General features: G+C 39.3%; 1 long non-coding RNA gene across 1 annotated transcript; it reads right to left on the minus strand.

Annotated features, from left to right (window-relative positions):
* Positions 1 to 1,923: 1,923 nt before the first annotated feature.
* Positions 1,924 to 5,713, minus strand: LOC133527795 (uncharacterized). The gene is made up of 2 exons (XR_009800917.1): positions 4,649 to 5,713; positions 1,924 to 2,014 (listed from the first exon to the last, which is right to left on the minus strand). It is a non-coding gene; the product is annotated as an uncharacterized LOC133527795 (long non-coding RNA).
* Positions 5,714 to 15,932: the final 10,219 nt, after the last annotated feature.

Raw genomic sequence — 15,932 nt, forward strand, 5'->3', positions numbered from 1 at the left:
GTGTGAACACGTGCATTGTCCTGGTGGAAGATAACTTCCTTTGTCTACATTCCAGGTCTTTTTATCTTCAGAGCCTCGCGTAATCTGCGTAATAACTCGCAATAGTCGGAATTTATAGTTTTACCTCTGTGGAGATAGTCAACCATTATTATTCCCTTTGCTTCCAAGAAAACAGATGCCATGACTTTATTGGCCGACAAAATTGCTTTGGCTTTTTTGGGAGGCGGAGATCCAGGACGAACCCACTGCTTCGATTGCTGTTTGGTCTCTGGTGTATAGTGGTGGACCCACGTCTCGTCCATAGTTAGAAATCTGTCCAAAAAGTCTTGAGTATCGCCTTCATACAGGTCTAGCTAGACATTCAGGTGAATTAGTACGGCGAGCGATTTTTTGTTCCACTGAAAGAAGCCTCGGGACCCATCTCGCCGACACCTTGGAAAAACCTAATTCGTCGACTATAATATTTTGAGTTCTTTCATAAGAGATGCCTACGATGTCAGCTATTTCCCGCACCTTTAATCGCCGGTCTTTCATTATCATTTCGCATATAATTGCCACATTGTCCGTGTTAGTCACCGTTGTTGACCTCCCGGGACGAGGGTCATCTGCGATACTATCTCATCCACGCTTGAATTCAGCTGCCCATTTTTTCACCATCGTATATGATGGACAGGATTGCCCTAATGTACTTTGCATATCATCATAAATTTGCTTCCGTGTCAATCCTTTTTTATGCAGGTATTTAATCACAGCACGCTGCTCTAATTTCTCCATTTTCACGATATCTACCGACACGTAACTTTAAATATGCCGTAAAATTGCTTTTAAATAAAGGGACCGTGCGCGTTGGAGGGTCTGCCATCTTGTGGTCTGAATCGGAACCATAAACATGCACATTTACACGTCACGTGCTTTCTTGTGCATAGTAGGTTCTGCCATCTTGTAGGCTACATCGGAACAAAAAACATCACATTTACGCCTCGCGCCAAAAATCTGACGGCTCCTGTGCTGCCTCCTACAGTTCATGCACGCTCCCTATAGACGCCAATTGAAATTTCGCGGGAAGACAGTTCAAAATGGCGGCAGAAAAAAGGAAGTTTTTTTTAAATTGGCCAGGCCGCGAATTTTTCAATCAACCCTCGTATGTACAGTCAGCATGAAAAGTAGCTGATGAAACAATGCGCCAAAAGTATCCAATATTCTGGATACCTTTTCCAAATATAGATCAATCTCTAAAATTCACACTCAAAAGTATATATTTTAGTCTTTTGTTCTACATATAGAACCATTCCTTTTTGTTAAGCTGTTACAATCTGCATCAAAAGTAGCGGATCAAACAACGCTTCAAAAGTATCTACCTTTTGAAGCGTTGTTTGATCCGCTACTTTTGATGCAGATTGTACTATAGATAAATAATTTGAGCCTTGGACTAATAATTCTGCGGACGGAGTATCGGTAAAACACAACTAGGATTCCATCATCCACCAATTTCCTAGTATTTACGCGTGACACACAGACATTGACAGTTATCTCTATGCCCTCATCCACCAATTTGCCGTCAGTCGGATCAACATGTCATTTGAGTAAATTGGTGGAAGAAAAATATAAAATATGCCGACATGCGTGGTCAAGTGTTGTAAGAATTATACAGATCGGACGAAAAAAAGAGATGGGATAACTTTTCATAGGTAAGTTCATCATCAGAAAAATTCGCGGCCTGGCCAATTAAAAAAAAACTTTTTTCTGCCGCCATTATGAACTGTCATATGCTCGTAATAAATTTAAAAAAAAATGAACTGTCATTATTCAACTGTCTTCCCGCGAAATTTCAATTGGCGTCTATATTTAAAAGCAATGTTCGGGATTCTTCGGAAGTCCTCCTGATATATATGGAACCGGGAGCGATAGCAAGTAAAACGACCGTTTGCTTTGACGTCTGTTTTATTACTGGTCTTGTAGGTAGATCACAAAACTATAGCATACAGATCATATCCTCCACCATTAATTTTGGAACCTGTTAAACAAACAAACACGCTAATTAACAGGTGCTTAACTTAAAAATACTTCTTAAAATCTACGTTGACTCTGGGACGCAAGCGTCGTTGGGCGGACGGCAAATCCTCACTTTGATCAGCCGTGTTATCAGAACCGGCAGCTGCCTGCGGCAGAGACGGTGCCTCCGCTGGCGGTACATGAGGCATTTGTCGTTCACCCTCTGTGTCAGCGTCCTCACAGTCATTCCACTCCTCCCTGCCCTCTGTTGATTCGTTATTCTCACTTAACAGAATTTCTCGGAGCTCTGTGCTCGGTCCAGGTTCAATGGTAGCCGAAGGTGGAGCAGGTGGGGGTGAAAATGATTGTGACTGTGACATAATGGTTTCACTTATTAAATCGGAATTTTGTTCTGTTTCCTGACGTTTAAATATTTGCTCGACATGACGAATACATTCGGTATTATAATCAGCTACAAATACTTTATACATTCTACGGCCAATTGAATTTAGCACTTTTCCTTTTACCCAACTTTCTTTTCCATCTATCAATATACCATCTAACCCATACTAAATCGCCGGTGCGAAATTCCCGAATAATGTAAGAGGCTTCCTGCAAAAAAAATGTTGGGTCATTATCTTTTGGCAGTAGAAGGTCCAATCGTGTCCTTAATTCGCGACCAAACGTTAATTTTGCAGGTGTCGCCCAAGTAGAAGTATGTACAGTATTTCGGTATATAAACAAATATCCCCGCAAGGAGTCATGTACAGCTTGTACTGGCAAATTTTCTTTTAATATTGATTATAAGATTTTTTTACAAATTTTTACACTTATTTCTGCTTTTCCGTTACTACACGGGTGATAGATAGGAGACGTCATGTGCTTAATACCATTACTGGAACAAAATTCTCTGAATTCCGCGGAAGCAATTTTTACGTCATTGTCAGATACAAGCAAGTTAGGGATGCCAAAACATGAAAATATTTGCTTTAACTTGCTAATCAACGCTTTAGTTGCCGTTCCATTTTGCATATGACAACACTCTATCCATTTACTATACGCATCTACCAGAATCAAATACGTTCGAGAACCGATTACCATATAGTCGATATGAACGCGTTGGAAGGGTGCGCCCGGGCGCGGCCACGACGCGGGCGGCGCACGTCGCGCACGAGCCGGCCCTCTGTTCGACGATATCGTTATCTATACCTGGCCACCACATCCTACTTCGTGCATTACTTTTCATCTTTACAATTCCCAGATGAGAACTGTGCAATTCATCTAATATGCGTACCCTGAGTGCTGCAGGAACTACGACCTTGTGGCCCCGCAATAGGCACCCACTTTCATACTGTAAATCTGCCTTATTGCGGAAATAAGGAAGAATCGACCCTCGTTGCATGTACTTAATAACGGTTTGTAATACGTTATCAATTTCGGTCGCTTGCTGAATGTCTTTATGTAAAACAGCTGGTGAACATGAATTCAAAAACTTTAACGAGGAATAGGTATCATGCTCATGGTCACTTTTGCAACAAGTATCCGCTAACGGTGCGCGAGAAAAATAATCGGCCACTATATTGTAATTGTAAGCAGATAAAATTATTGCGTACATACGTATTTGCAACCGCAGCGCTGTCGTCATTGAAATTCTCGTTTTATTATTAAATATAGATATCAACGGCTTGTGGTCAGTTTTCAAAATTTTATCGGGGCTGGTAACACAGATGTCGTCCAGCCAACAACTTACTCCGTCGATACCTGAAAGTAACATCTCCATAGACTTCTGAAATATAGCAGGCGCATTGGCTAATCCATACACAAGACGAGTGTATTTATACAAACCTTTCTGTGGTTGATGGTGAGCTCTTGTGACTCGTCACTTAATACAAATTGATTATAAGCGTTTTTTAAATCTATTTTGCTATAATGCTCACCCCCTCCTAGTTTTGCAAATACTTCCTCTATTTTCGGTAGGGGATATTTATCGATAATCAGGTCTTTGTTAAGAGTCACCGAGAAATCGCCAGAAATCCTAACTTTTCCGTTTTCTTTTAATACCGGTACGATAGGGGTGGCATATTGTGAATAGCTAACCGGTATTAAAATACCTAAACTAACTAATCTGTCTAACTCACGTTCAACTTGCCCTTTCAATGCAAATGGAACTGCGCGAGGCTTAAAAAATTTCGGGACACTGTTAGGTTTTAATTGTAAATGTACTTTTAATTTATTAAACGTCCCTAACTCGTCTTGCCACAATTCGGGATATTAATTGTTCCAATAATGTAGCCACATCGCCGTCAGCAGATAAGTTTTTATTGTTTACATTTTGCGTTAAGGTCAAGTTAAATGCGGACATAAAATCTCTTCCCAATAGAGGCGGGCCTCCGTTTTTGACTACAAAAACTCTTAATTCCTTAGTTTGTCCATTATAGGTCAAGTTACATAAAAAAAATCCCAGGGGTTGAATTTTATGTCCGTCATACAAACACATCCTAATATCACTATCTAACAATTTGTACTCGCAAAACATGTCATTATATAACTTTTCTGACATAACACAGGTAGCAGACCCGCAATCTAGTTCCATTTGTAATTTTTGATTGCCAATTAATACATTTAATTCTATCGGCTTAGTAATTTAATTGCATACCTTAAGTTAAACATTTGACATTCCTCACAATCATCTACCTCGCTGCGATTCAACGACGACGATTCGCCAACGGAAACGTTATGCACTCGCGCACTTTCACCACAAACTTTCTTTAAGTGACCCTTTTTGCCGCACTTTTGACACTTATACGATTTATAACGATTGATTGATTGAATTGATTTCCGTATGATTTTTCATTCCGCAAACCGTACACTGCTCGGGAGTCGAACGTGGATCCCGTTGACCGCTGCCGCTCGTGCTAGCGCGACCGCGCGCGCCTCTCGCGCCACCGCGATATCCACCCTCCGTTTGCGCTCGAAAAACTGGCTCCTCCTTAATAGTAATTAATTTCGCTTCTCGGGCACTCTCCGTCTGTTCTGCCAACTCTAAAGCCTTGGCAAAGTTTAGTGACGATGGCTTTTGCTCGAATAGTTTATCGCGCACGGAACCTGAGCCCAGACCGAGCACGAAACGATTTTCGTCTCCAGGGCAGAGGTTCGTCTCCAGGGCAGAATCAAAATCGCAATAACTTGCCAGACCTCTAAGAAATCTTGCCGCCCATTCGCTCAACGTTTCGTCTGCACTCTTCATCGCCCCGAAAAACTTCGCCTTATCCGCAAAAGTACACTGCTTTTGTTTGAAATGTTCGTCGAGTAATAAAACCAGCGCGTCATAACATAACTCTATCTATCAATCAATCTATCTCCTTCGGATAAGCTAAATTGCGCACTAACCGATAACTTTCATCCGATAAATGTGTAATCGTGATGGCACTTTTTTTTCTGCTTCCGATATACCGTTCACTAGAAAAAACTTTGTTAACCGGCTCTTGAATATCGCCCACTCGGTAGTCTTATGATCAATAATAGGCAAATTTCCTAAATACGATTGCGACATAATTTAAACGCACGAATTATCCTCGTTAGCCAGATGATATATATGGAACCGGGAGCGATAGCAAGTAAAACGACCGTTTTTTCAATATAACTGCTAAGTAATGTATGCTCGGAAATTTTCTACACTAATATTACATTTTCGTTTTAATTATTTCGCGTAAGTATTTATTTAATGTTATTTCGCCTTTTCCACCCATTTGCATTTCAATATCGTAAATATTGAAATGCAAATGGGTTTATTTTGTATTTGACTATTATTTTGTATTAATTTATTGATTTGGTTAGTTCGACTAGTGCGAATAAAATCAAATAAATTGAAATTATTTAATGTGAATGTTATATGCTGGTATGAAAGAACAATAATTAAAATTATTGAACTACTATTACTAACTAGGTATTTCATTTAATTGGGAAATATTTACGTACTATTATACAATAGTATTTGTGAATATTTATATTTGTTGTAACTGTATAAATAATATTTTTTAATTCATATTTAGCTTTTTATAAACATAATGGCACAAGTACCCGAGCTGGTGAAAAAACGGGGAACTTATAAAGGTCGTTTAACTAAATTTCAAACGTATGTAGATGCTTTTAAGGATGTTTTACATTGCAGTGAAGTCGAGGTTTTGGAATTAAAGCTACGTATTTATATCTAACATTGAAGCGATGTTTGCGTGTTTCGAGGAGGTTCAGATGAGCATCGAGTGCCTGTCTCTCACGGAGGATCCGAGGAAGTTCAGACACACACAGCACAAAGGTCAGATTTTGAGTCTCAATACTTTGCTGTGCTGGCCAGGGGCCAACGGATATGTAACGCATTTAAATGTAACAAAGGATCCGGCAGACGTAACAATAAGGCTTCTGAAACCTTCTATTCTCCGGATGGCGAGTGATGATGACGTCGCGTCGGTGAAACAGGTAGATAAAGGCGTTGCTAGTGTCAAATTACCCATTATTCAAATACCTAAATACAGCGGCGATTATGAGAGTTGGCTTGAATTCCGTGACGTTTTCACCTCTCTTATACATTCGAATAAAAACATTGGCGACATACAAAAATTCCATTATTTACGAGTTTCTTTGGAGGGAGACGCGCTGCTCAAATCATACGTGCGTTAGTTTTCTGCATCCAACTATACTTTAGCGTGGGAGTCTTTATGCGATCGTTTTGACAATACTAGGCTTTTGGTTCAAAACCACGTAAAGGCAATTTTTGATGAAAAGGCAATAAAAAAGGAGTCTGCTTCATCCATACGTAGGGTTGTAGATGCATGTAATAAAAATTTACGCGCGTTACAAATTCTAGGCGAACCAGTGGAGAGTTGGGATATACTTATTGTTTACATTATATCCACCAAATTGGACACTCTCACACTTCGTGAATGGGAAGAGCACAAAGTTACAAACGAGAAAATTACATTAGAAATATTCACAAAATTCCTTAAAAATAGGGCAGACATATTAGAGACTATTGAATTAAGTAAAACTACAAATAATAATAAACAAGATTCACCATCGAAGGTTACACACAGACATGTTCGTGGCTTAGCTGCAGTTGTGAAGCCTGCCTACAAAAAATATAAGTGTCCACACTGTAAAGGTGATCATCCCTTATATTTATGTAATCAATTTGCTCAGCTATAAACGCTAGAGAACAATTTGTAGGACGAATGAAATTGTGCAGTAATTGCTTAAGAGCAATTCCTAGCTGAGCAACTTTTCAAATCTCGAATTTTTGAAGCTATGTTTCTGTCGCGCTGCGGTGGGCGGGAGTGGGAGCTATCTAAGTGTGAGTGCGCGCACACAGACGCGAGACTCGAACGCTCGCCCATTGCGCGCCGTTCCGTCGACATCGCCCGCGAGCCGGACGGAATTTATCCTGCGCTGCCCGACCGACGACGCAAGTTGTTTTTGTTGTTATCACATAATATTGTTTTTCATTTTTATATTATACTGTATCTATTAATTACTATATAGGTAAGGTCGTCGTCGTACAGTCAAGTGCAAAAATATGTATCGAAAGAATCGTCTCATAAATATGGTACTACGCTCTTATTACACTGGAATAAGATGTAACGGGACATATTTTTGAGTAAGATGTGTACACCCATATTTTTACACTTGACTGTACCTATCCGTATCAGTAAGTTGGGAGTGATCATGGTGTGTTGTGAAATTTTGTAAGTAGGTATAAATATATGTTTAAACTACAATCTATTTAACTTATAGTACGATGGGGCTAAACTTGATGACAATGACAATCTGGGTAATGCCGGACAATTTTGGGACCAATTGAGAGAACTCGTGAAAAAATGTTTTTTCGAGATCTCAGCACGTGACAGATTCTTGAAGTAAGGAGTGAATCGTTAAATAATAACCGTAGATTCGGCCTGAATTTTGGTAATCTTCAATATAGAACGGTTAGGGTAACGAGTGTTTTGCCATCAAGGGAGAACATCGAATGGTGAAAAAAAGTTGCTTCTAATGGAAAGAGAATAAGGTATCACAAAGAAATAGGTCCGGTGTCTACCCTTATCCATTGTATATAAATTACATTACAGCCACCAATAATTACAAACTTAAAAGTTGTCAACGAAAGTGTTTTTTTTCGTATTTTTGTATCCGATCTTAACCCTGATACAAAAATTGGTAAAATTGTGGCTCTCTAACTTTGATACCTATGTCATAACTCATAAGGTAATTTGATAAGTAAACAATGTGCTAAGAAACCTCTTATTGTAAGGTTTACACGAAGTAATAAAATAAGAAAAACCACTAAAATAATTGATAGGTTTAGAAGTTTTGACAATTTAAGATCTCGTGAACTGTACAGGTTTAGTGAAAGTGTAAATGTATTGTTTATTGAAAGGAATGTACTGGAATATATTAAGTACTTAAGTAGGAGGGCCAAAAATCAAAATAAAAAATAATCGTGCCCAATCATTTTTCATTAAAAAATAAGAATCAAACTTAGAAATCAAAAAGACTAAGTAGTTCTTTAAAAAGGTCAAGGTCACTGCGAACCCATCTAGAAATATGGAAAATAAGTAAAATTGCGATTTTATTGGTTTAATTTTGCAATTATGTATATAATATATAGTTGATATATAATCTTTTTTTTTATAAAATGTAAGGATCGTATGTAAATAGTAAAGTAAAAATATAGGAAAAGAGAGCCCTCTTGAAGCGTGTATGTATGCGTGCACATCTACATATGCATCCGTATGTGTAGGTACTTTATTGCGAAAAATTGCTCATTTGCTATCTATTTTACTCGATTTTGTTATAAAATTCAACATGTATCATCATCCCTATACAATATAAATATTATAAATACTCTTTATTACACACCTCAATAAAAAAAAAAAAATACAAAAGAAAACAGAAACATAAGCACAGGTAAACAACATGCGGTCTTATCGCTAAAAAGCGATCTCTTCCAGGCAACCTTTGGGTTGCGGAAATTAAAAAAATTACATTGTCAGTAAGTAAGTGTACATACACATACAACTGGATGGTACTGGATGTGATAATTAAGTAGGTCAGTAGGTAAATTGAAGAAAATTTAAAGTTTGACAATCACTGCTGTTTTAAATAGGTAAAGATGGGATTGTTTCTTTCCGATCTTTACCTGGATGGGTCACGATCGGATATCGGTCTACAGCAGTGCTAGGTCTGTAATTGTGTTAATTACAAAAACAAACACAGTTTCATCACAATACGCAAAATGAATTACAGGGCGAATTCAAATTCGCGAAATTTACCTTGCTCTCTGTGATTGCGCATAGCACAAACTCCCTGAGCAACGCGGGGACACTGGCAGTCGAGGCGCAATGAAATGGTGTCTTAAACAATGTTGCCACCATTAAAAAATAAAGCCAAATTAGGGAGAAATGAATGTCCTACGTTCTTCACCCGCATCCGGTATTTACCCAACATACCTTAATCGTTGAACCGCCGCATTTCAAAATGGCCCTTATTTTGATATCGGCTAGCCGTATACAATACGACTGCGATACTTATAAGCAGGGATTGGAACCGGTTTTTTGCAAAAACATCGAAATAACCATATATTTCGGTTTATTTTATACTCAAAATGTAGGACTCAGTTGTATTTTTAGATAACGACTTCGTATTATTAGATTGCCCGATTAGGAATGAAATAATTAACAAAGAACGAAAAAATACCGTTTTCGTTCCCATACAAAAAATACCGGTTTCCGATCCCTGCTTATAAGTATATAAATCCCCTCGTCAATGTAATTGCATTAAATTTGCCATCTAGTGGCAAACATCAAAGTAGTTATCTTTTACTTGTGACGCACAAGTGTGAGCAATGTAAAATACAAAGTATATTTCTTAAAAAAATTACCTTGTTTATTGTGATTATACGTAGTAAAAGAACATGTGATTATTAAATTATAATACGAAAAGTGGTCAAATCGCAAAATGCTGTCGTTTTATTTAAAATAATGAAATAATTAGACCGGTTACGAAAGTACCGGGAAATCCTGGTTCTTTAAAACAGTACCGGTTCTGCAATCCCTAATAAGGATGTTATGCCCATCACTATTTATTCTGTGTACGTATATTTAGAAACTGTCTCCGCCTCCAATTCGTGCGATAAGGACAACTGCAGCCCGGACTGAAATTCACATGCAAAAAACTCAAAAATCGAGGTTTCGCTCTCGACTGTTTCCTCCTCCAAAACGCAATCAATCTTTATGAAATTTACGAAACTGCAAGAGGAAGAAATAATCTATGCCGCTATGTTTTGATTTTTTGGATATTTTTTGTCATATTTGTATACTGTGCCTTTTTTTACAGCCAATTCAATTGAGCCGTTTTTGCGATTTTCGAGGCGCTGTATCTTTCTTCAAAATAAAATAATCCAAAAAAGCAAAACATAGCGGCACAGATATTGATGATATTGATCTTATTTGAAAAAATCACTGCTCTAGGTTAAAAATCCAGGGAGGAATCAGTCGAGAGCGTTTGTATGGAAAAATCGCAACTAGGAATTCCTCTTAAGGGCAGGTCATAACTTACGCGCGTGCAGACTAGGTCCGTGCCGACAGTGCGGTAGCAAGCACAATTCTTTATTACATAGGGACTCACGCTCCACCAGTAGTGCGGCACCGAATACGGCAGCTCCGAGCTCTGGTTAGCTACATAACACTGGGTAGCCTCCCTAACGCACACCTCAAATCTCGTAGACCTATCTGGTCAGACTCCCAAATCCAGGGCCCAGTAAGTTTCTACGTTAATCTGGAATGGATGGAAAACTGGAACTCGTACTGCACACAAACTCAGTTTTCCAACAGTATCGAGATCAATCCAACAAACTAACCACCCGGTCTAGACGAGCCACGAAAGATCTGAGTTACAGTGAACAGAATAAGGTCCGACGTCAGTTGAATCGAAGAACCAAAAAGATGTCCAGGTCGCCGTCTGACGACCTGGATGGGAACCATTTCCAAGGACATGAAGACGGCGGATTTAAAACCTGAAATTGCACAAAAACGCCCAGAATGGCGTCTTAGAACTTGGAGGGCCGACTCCAAGAGACATGGGAAGTAGGCTCGGGAAAAGAAGAAGAAGAAGGAGCATGCTGCCTTCGTATGTGAGGCAATGTGAATTCACAATTAACAGGAATAAATCCTACTTTATATATCGCTTCCTCATCTTTCTTGACGCTGAATACTGAGGATTAGGGTCACCTGTTCAACAGTTAACCACCTAATATTCAAAGCATCACACCGCGTAATAGGTCAATCAGAGCCAACTTTTTTCTACTTTTACCGAAAGGTAAGTTATCTGGCTACAATTTGGCATTTAAGAATATTTCGTATACTTAACAGTTCTTGAGAAAGTCATGTTTAAAAAAAAAAAGGGAAATGGCTAACTGTGTCCACCCCCCTAGTACACTATTAACCGGGGGGGGGGTATGGTACAATTAACCATGGCGTACACAGTTAATCACTCAATATGCATAATTATTTATTTTGAAATAATAACCCCATTCGTTATAATATTTGGCTTTTATTTTGAAATAAAGGGTACATTCGACAAAATCAACAAAAAAACATAATCTTCTTACGTTAGTTAGGAACAAAATAAAGTGTTTATGAATTCAACAATTTAACTTAAAGTTTTGAAACATTAATGATATCAAAAGCGTTTTTTATTATAATTATATCAATATGAGTGAGTTTTGACTTCTTAAATATAAAATTAGAACTAACTTATACGCTTAATAGGACATACGACTATGGAGATCCATTTAGTTTCATTATAATCTTCTTATTAATTATTGGCACGTAATTAGTCTCAAATCAGTGTTTTAAAATACTAATAAGCCTCATATTTATAATAATTGGCCTTTATAAACTTATTAATCAACAAACATATAGCACTGACAGCTAAAGAGATCCAAATAGTTTCATTATAATCTAACTACTAATAAAATTATTTATTGGCACAAAGTCAGTCTCAAATCAGTGTCATAGAAAAAAGTCTTACTTACGGACGGACTAGACCTTAAGTATATACATAATGTTCACTTTGATATGTCGAAATTGAATTTGCGTTAAAGATTTAGGTTGAAGTAGCCTGCAATACTATGTTTTGTTGATTCTATGACACTGATTTGAGACTGACTTTGTGCCAATAAATAATTAGTAGTTAGATTATAATGAAACTATTTGGATCTCTTTAGCCGTCAGTGCTATATGTTTGTTGATTAATAAGTTTATAAAGGCCAATTATTATAAATATGAGGCTTATTAGTATTTTAAAACACTGGTTTGAGACTGATTACGTGCCAATAATTAATAAGAAGATTATAATGAAACTAAATGGATTAAATGAAAAGGACATTTGCCTGCGGCTGCTGCCCATAATTTTTGGATCAGGCAATATATATTTAAATATATATATTATACCTTTAAACGAGCAATTCTTGTATATATATATATTTCCGGGATCTCGGAAACGGCTCTAACGATGTTGCTGAAATTTGGTATATGGAGGTTTTTGGGGGTACACAATCGATCTAGATTAGTCTTATGTTTGGGAAAACGCGTGTTTTCGAGTTTTCATGCGTTTTTCTTTTGACGCAGAATATGGTCGCTAATTTCGTGTTGCCGGCCACTGTCCGTCTGGTCTAGCGGGTTAAGACGCGGACTGCTAAACGAGTGTTACGGGTTCGAATCTCGCCCGGTGATTAACTTTTGTTTTTTTTTTATATGTTCAAGTTTATATATAATTTTTTAATTTTTATTGTTATAGACAAGTTTAATTTAGTAAAAAAATGTAGTTAAGATTATCACCTATACACCATCATCTTACAATAAATAGTTATAACCGAGCAAAGCTCGGTCGCCCAGGTACTATATTTAATATCCCGTACTCGAATACCCGCATTGTCAGGTACCAAAGGCTCGCAAAATGTTTGGTGCGTCTTATTTTTAAGCCTCAAAAAGCTTACAAAGAAATCGGAATCATCATCGTTGTCATCGATTTTTTCTAAAATTTTTGCCAAGTAATAGACATAGTCTTATTCGTAAAATAAGACTAGCACGAATTCATTTTCCTTTGGATCTCGAGGTATTGGTTCAAAGTTCCCATCCAGTACTACTTCCCCCACATTCTATAGCCTTCTTCATGTCATCTGCGGAATGGCCTCCTTTCTTTCGTTCTGGTTGCTTACTACGCCCCATCTAAAAAATAAATTAAATCAAAATTGAAAAAAGCAGCAAATAAATAAAGCTTTACAAATAATTGGGGTATGGTACAGTTAGTACACAGTTAACCATGGTTAACTGTAGAACGTACCGTTTTGGTTAATTGTAGACCACCCCACTCCCGAAGCCGTTACGCAAACCTCATTTTTAAATGAGCGTCACTACGCACACAAGTACTTTACCAGATGGAACATGTTTAGTTAGTCTACACAACGAACATATAAGCATCTATGTGATGCTAAGCTAAAACGAGTAAAGAGAAAAAGTACTCACGTGTCTTCATTAAAAAAACACAAAATCGTTCTTCACACAACCGGCGCGCACGCTAGCTCGCGGCAAACTGGGGACGGGGGAGAGGGGCTATTCCGTCATTCATCGCGCGGCGCTGCACGAAGTGGCAACATCGCGTTTGCAAATTATAGCGATGGTTAACTGTGTCCACATGGTTAACTGTTGAACAAGAGACCTACTCATTTACTTTAATTTGTGTATGTGTGTAATAGTTTGTGCAACTGGCTATTCTGTTTCATTTTATTAATAATTGATGTATATCTGACAACTATAACACATATAAGTGATAAAAAAAATTGTAATCCAAATACCAACTTGGAATAGCTACTTGTTAACACTCAAGGTCTCGATTTCACGCCGATCATTTATCGGCGGCGGCGGCGTGGCAAAAAAGTTCGGCGGCGGCGCACACGTCTATCCGAACTATAAGTTGTACGAAATGTTAAAGATGCTATCCTTGGTTAGTTCCAATTTTCACCACCACATGCGCTACGATCGCTTTACTTACCCCCACCATGCACTTCGCACGTAGCCAATAGCAAGACTGACAAATGGTGTAACTTAGTCCAAGTGCAGGTTTAGGACCTGGGGTGGTTAGAGTATCGGTACCCCGTAGTCTATTTGCGGGAAATGCCCAGTAAATCTGAGTAACTAGTGCAATAGAAAGTTAATATAGTTAGTAAGTAGTACGTAAAGTCACAGTGTCACCATAATACATAATAATTTACCAGACAGTGTACGGAAACTACAGGACATACATATATTCAAAAAAGAACTTTTTGATTTTTTAGTAAATAAGGCATATTATTCCATAAAATCCTATCTTGATGACAACAACAAATAAAACAATAACTATAATAACGACTGATGACTAATGATATACATATTTCTATTTTAATTGTATTTTAATTTAAAACGTAATTTAATTCTAATTTATTTATTTTATAAGTTATAACATTTGCATTATTTAATTTGATTTTAGTTCCCTTTGACATTTGTATGCCAACTGGCAAAACATAGCGATCCAATGTATAAACCCAAGACCTATGTGTACCTATGTTTTACAAATAAAGCATTATGATTATGATTATGTCATGACTTTTAGGGCCGGTACAGACGAACTGCAACTCGACTTCAACTTGTATGGGAACTGCACGTCGACGTTGCAGTTGGAGTGCAGTCGGCATGCAGTTCCCATACAAGTTGCAGTCCGTCTGTACCGGCCCTTACACAGGCATGATCGGTCTGATCAGTTGCAACTGTTATTTACACTGGTTTAAAAATATAGTTTTAGTCTGCAGCACTAATAAAACCGTATTTTAATATACTAATAATATTATTACTAGTTATCACCATCCCCCACGATGAGAATCTCGTGAAAGCCGAGAAGAGGACAAGTCCAGCCAGTAAGTACGACTTGGCTAACGAGATAACCGCCATGACAGCCATGTGGGATGTTGACGATTGACGATCATTGTCCCGATATTCGTTTCAGCGAACGGTCTGATAGCGAAGAGTCTCGAGATACTCCGGCTAGGTTGGATCAAGGGTCAGATGCAGAACCCCCCGCGGGTTGCCCACCTTGTCGTGGTGGAGGGGCTTAGTAGCCGTGGCTTGGTCACCCACGGTGAAGCGAAGAGGCAACCAGGGCCGGCCTGTTTGAGGTGCGGGCTGGCCCGAGGAGGACGCTCCAAGTGGGCTTGGTGAGCCCGCTTGTGACGCGCTGGAGGTGGACCGTCGAGGAAGAGGAGTGTCGGTATTGCGGTGAGCCGTTCTCCCTATCCTCGACGGCCGAGGTGGGATCGCAGGGGAAGAGGCGTGATGGTATCACGATGCGCCACTCTCCCTATCCCCTGCGACCTTGGCGGGGCCGTTCCGCAGTAGCGGCGTTGGTGGGGCTGCAGAGGAAGAGGAGTGTCGGTATTACGGTATGCCGTTCTCCCTGTCCTCTGCAGCCGAGTTGTGGTTTGCGGCAGAACCATGGACCTCATCTGCCGCAGGGCGCTGGGAGTTTTCTGGCGCCCGTGGCCTCCTTGTGGCGGGCTCGGGGGGGTCCGCTACACTGCAGGACGGAGGCCGAGGAGGAAGGCGCGTCGAACCATCTGGCGCGCCTAGCGTGAAGGGCCTTCGGGCATTTGCGAGGGAGCCGCTCGCGGGCGGCTGCCGCCGGTGGGGTCGCGGATGAGTGCGCAAGCGTTCCCGTAACCCCACCAATAAGGCGGCGAGGTGACATATGGGGGGTTTTTAGTGGGTATACCGTCGGCCTCATTAGCCTGGACGGGAGTCCCACATAACCACTCGGGTCGCCCCTCGCACCCGGGTGGTATGCGGAATGCATTTTCCCCA

The sequence above is a fragment of the Cydia pomonella genome, chromosome 18 (assembly GCF_033807575.1).
Source record: "Cydia pomonella isolate Wapato2018A chromosome 18, ilCydPomo1, whole genome shotgun sequence".
Taxonomy (NCBI): Eukaryota; Metazoa; Arthropoda; class Insecta; order Lepidoptera; family Tortricidae; genus Cydia; species Cydia pomonella.